Here is a 4945-nt window from a genome sequence, read left to right on the forward strand (position 1 = left end):
TCACTAGTTTGACCAGCAGAAGTAGTCTTAAGGCTACAAGCCTCTTTTCTTATGTCCATAGTGCCCACACAAGTAGCAAATTTCTGGGAGGCCCTCATACTCAATGTTGTACCAAACGTGGTTAATCTGAACAAAGGCATCTAAGGGTTTGGTCAGATCAAGTTCCACACATAATCTGGCAAATTTTCCCCTGTTCTGAGCAGTGGTGAGGCCGTCAATTTTTAGCAGTTTCCCTAACAAGTTTCTAATCCGTTTTAAAGCCCATGTATCAAAACATTCTAATTGAATAGCTGACACTCAGATCCAATCTACCATCCTAGTAATATGGGCAGTTGCTAGGCAGAACCCAGGTCGCCACTTTTGCATCACTAGATACTGACCTGAGATTATCCAAGGCCCTCCTGTAAGTACAGAGTTAAGATCTTCCTCCAAGTCAAATTTGACAACAAAGTAATCGTTGACAAGGTCAATTAATTTCCATCCCCCCTTCAGATTCCATTTCTGTTGTAATCGGGCATGAAGAAAATTGTAGGTGTGTGGTCTGCCAAGGAGCTTGATTATGAGCGCATGCTGCCAAGGCTCACATAAACGAGTCATAGCTTTCTTAGAGAACTGGATACCCGGCCCACGCTCTTCGCAAGAAGTCACAACATCCTCCTCGTCATTCAAATCATCATAGTCGGCCTCCAAAGAATTCACGTCAACCCCAAAATTCTTTGCCATGCTCATCTTGTTCATTAGTTTATCCTTGAAACTACACGAGAACGTAGAGGGATTTGGTACCTGGGCTAGTTCAGTAGGAGTCGTTGGCGGCTGTTCATGAGTCATCTCACAGTCAGCAGCTGGCTCCGTTGAGAGTCTGCTTCTTTCGGTCATCCGATAGTTTTGAAGGAAAGCTCCAGGCGAGCCCTCTTCCATGTCACCACGAAGGCAAGGCCACACTGAGCCGACGGAGCCGGTCGATCTGGTCCTGGGGGAGCTCAAGTTTCTTCGCAGCGGCTAGGTCGGGGCTAACCCACTTATGCTTTAGTTATTGCTTACTTAGTCAACTATTAGTGTTTAAATATTTTAATATATTTTATTTTTATTCAATAATATGCGAGTATTTGTGTATTAAACATCACTAGTAAAGGTGTCCGCGTCATGCTGCGGGTTTTAAAACTGTCTGACAAATGTACAAAGTTATGAAAATATGTAGTAAGTTTAAGTTACAAAATAAAGACTAATAAAATGTTTTATATGTTGCTTGTCATCTTAAAATATTGGACATATTTTATTAAATCAAGCAGCAATCAAAATATCAACAATTTGAGCTGCTTTTTGTTCAAAAGAATTTGTACGTGTCCTTGCATATATGCTACTGGTGTGGGAAGGGGATTTTTCTGCCTTGATGTTTGTTGAAAGGGGATCTATCTCTTGTTAGCTCTACTGAAGAAGTGGTTTATGGTCTTTCTTGTCTTCTGCAGGGATTTTAACTATGTTGGTATAAATTTAGAAAATAGCAAATGTTAGTGTAGATAAATGGAAAAATTAATTAGCCAAATCAGCGAGAGCAACCAAAAACAACACTATGAAGTTAATTAGGCACGCTACTATGCATAGCATAGAGCAAGTGATGATGTTTTCAGTAAAGTAATAATAAAGAATGACATGCTCATCAATGCTAATATAGTAATATATAAATCAGCCACTAAAATTTAGTATAAACAGTGGGGAGAGTTAGCATCCACAGAGAGGGGCAAAAAGGGAACATAAGGAAAAATTTAGTAAAGGACAGGGGCAAAAAGGGAAGAGCAGAAAAGGTTTAGTGGAGGGCATTTTCGGAAATTCACTGTGCTAAAGAGAAAACAGAACTGAAAACAACGGTAAAAGGAGGGGCATTTCTGTCATTACATTGCGCTTAAGAACAGTGTTTAGATGGATTGCCGTTTAGTATATATATAATTTCTTCAATCCGCATGCAGCTCCCTCCACCTGCTGATTGTTGAATGAACAACCAGTGACGGATCCAGGAATTTTTCAGGGAAGGTGCAAGATTTAAAAGACTAAAAATCGCAAAGGACTCGAGCAAGGTCCAAGGTTCAAGTCTAATATCCATGTAGTGTGTTAAAAAAAAAGGCTAAAAATTCAAAATTAATTTAGACAACCAAATGCCCTTAGAATTTTAACAATACTAATGTTATTTGTAATTAAAACAAATAAGAATTTTACGTGTATTACTAATTGATTACAGTCTGTATGGAATATCAATTAATATGAACAAAATTCATGTCAGTGACACAATTAGTTTACCAAAATTCATATCAAATATGAACAAAATCCATGTCAATTACTTAATTAATCTAACAAAAGTCAATACCAATTAATCTAACCAAAATTAATACCAATTAATCTAACCAAAAGCACATGTGATTTGGAGGTCAGAGATAAAAGTACACGTGATTAAAAGTTCTGGGTAATTTTTTGTGAATTTTTTGACACACATATGAGTTTTAAATGAATTTTTTAAGTTAGGCCAATTAGAAATGGACATGTGTCAGCTTGCTATTGGACCATTTAAAAAAAAATCAAAAGTGAGAAGCAGAGTCTTTCTTCTTCCTCGAAGAGCCTCTGCAACTCTAACTTTAATTCTAGAAGAACTTCGAAAATTCATAACTTTGGTTGTGGAGCTCCGATTGATGAACCGTTTTCTCCTACATGCTCGTGAGATCGAGCCCAACAATCTAAGGTAAATATTTAGAGTCTCACACAGCAGCAAACAAAACAACGTCTTTGAGGCATTTAGTCGAACAATTGGTGGGCAATAACGAAGGGGCAAATTCTGACATCCCCAGGAAGTTTCCGGCAAGGAGAGGTGCAGCTGCACCTCTTTGCTCCTCTGTGGATCCGCCAGTGTGAACAACAATTAGTATTACACTAATAATTTAATTTAACAGTTAAATTAAATAATAAATAAAATAACGAAGTTAAACAAAACAGTAAAATAAAACTGACTGTTCTTTCAGATAGGCAATGTTCTTGAAACAGAATTTCACCCCTACTCAATGTTTGTAGTTCTGCAAGCGTCTGCTCCACCAAGTTACAACTATCTAAAATCAAAGTCATAGCACTAGGGCTTTGATTTCCAACGAAATCTGTGTGTTTCTCTCATGCTATAAATAGGAATGATGACTTTGAATGTTATCTACTATTTGATTATTATTATATTTTTTTAAAGAACCAAGGCTCCTGTTTATATAGAGTGGTTGATACTTGTTGAACAAGTATCAGACAAAATTTAAAATTATTTATAAATGAAAAAACCATTTATAGAAAGATTTTAATCTTAAGGACCATTTATGAACTCTAAACCTTTAGTTTTTTTCATTTTTAAATTTTATGAATTTTAAATTATTTTTTTAAAACTTCATTAGTTTGTTGATGTGTCATATATATGGAGCCCACAACTACAATAATATAGTGTCACATGTATTTAAAATTTAATATATATTTTAAAATAATTATAATTCATAAAATTTTAAAAAGAAAACAAAATTTTTATGAATTTTAAATTTAAAAAATTAAAAAATTTCGTAAGGACAATTTGTGATAGGTGTGTGAACCTCAAAGATGTTTTGTAATATACATATATGTCACGTTAGTAAACTAATGAAGTTTTTTATGGAACCTAACGGCAATGACCATTTGTGATCATGCATACCAACTTTAAGAACCACGAATGACAAAAAAAAACATTAAAGATGCATATGATAGTTTCGTAAACCTTAGGAACGTTTTGTGATAATAAGCCTTTAAGAAATTATGTGGATCAAAATTCATGTGCTTGAAGAATCAATTCGAGCAGTATCTTGGTATTTAAAAGCTATCAATTAGAAGAATATTGATATGCTGCAGTGGTTGTAAATGTTTTTTTCTTCTTCCAGAAATATGAAACAATCGCTTGCAATAGCTACGTGTGAAAAACAAATCAGAAAGATGAGATAGTAGGCAAAAGAGGAAAGATACGTTTTTTTGGTCAAAGATAGGATTCATTAATCCCAAAGGCAAAACCAACGAAAACACACAAAGCCCAAAAGGCTGGACTAACAAAGAAAAATGAACAGTTCTTTTTTTTTTTTTTGGGTCGAAGGTATACAAACAAAGGTACATATGCGGACATAACACTAGATAGAACAAACGACATAACATCAGAAAAAACATGGAACGTCCAAGAAGCTTCAGGTCGACTCTCAAAGTCGAGGAGGAGTTTGAGGAGAAATGGGGAGGACAGAGTTGTTTGAGTACAAATTTATAAATAAACCTAATTCTAGACATATATTTATAAAAAAATTCAAATACTATTTAAACATAGAAACACACCCAAAATCAACTCCAAAATCAACAATTGTATTTTTTGGGTGTGCTTATAAATGGGTTTTGAGTGTGTGCAATGATGAGTTTTGGGTGTGTTTATAAAGTGTTTTAGGTGTTGGATTTTTTTATAATTTCAGCCCCCATTTTTAGTGTTTTAGTGAAACTCCCTTGTTTGAGAGGAGAGAGATAAGAGTAACGGCATCAAGTTACCATCATTTAAATTTTTTTAAAAATGTACCATAAATTACCTTATCTAACATGGCCAAGTTATAAACATTGGATTGGTTAGACGATTCAGATGTTGCGAAATGCAAGTAAATGTGTAAATTCTAAATGTAGAGACTCAGGATGTTGACGTGAGTCTCCTAATTAATCAAGGAGATTTACTTCCTTCATTAATTAAGGGATTTACTTTCCTATTTTTATATAAGTAATAAATTATTGTACAATTATGAGATACTTTCCTATTTTAGCACAGAATCCCGATCCACTTTCTAAAATAGGGAGACTTTCAAGGGCTCCTAAAGATTATTTTAAACTTTTAATTAATGCTAACTATTTTTAAATGTAATATATAAAGCAAAACTTACTC

At 34.5% G+C, this 4945-nt stretch overlaps 1 long non-coding RNA gene across 1 annotated transcript; it reads right to left on the reverse strand.

Annotated features, from left to right (window-relative positions):
- Window positions 1–2486: 2486 nt before the first annotated feature.
- LOC148921435 (uncharacterized) lies at window positions 2487–3187 on the reverse strand. The gene is made up of 2 exons (XR_016128106.1): window positions 2995–3187; window positions 2487–2878 (listed from the first exon to the last, which is right to left on the reverse strand). It is a non-coding gene; the product is annotated as an uncharacterized LOC148921435 (long non-coding RNA).
- Between the last annotated feature and the right edge of the window lie 1758 nt (window positions 3188–4945).

Source organism: Prunus mume, linkage group LG1 (assembly GCF_029339155.1).
Source record: "Prunus mume cultivar Tortuosa linkage group LG1, ASM2933915v1, whole genome shotgun sequence".
NCBI classification, from domain to species: Eukaryota; Viridiplantae; Streptophyta; class Magnoliopsida; order Rosales; family Rosaceae; genus Prunus; species Prunus mume.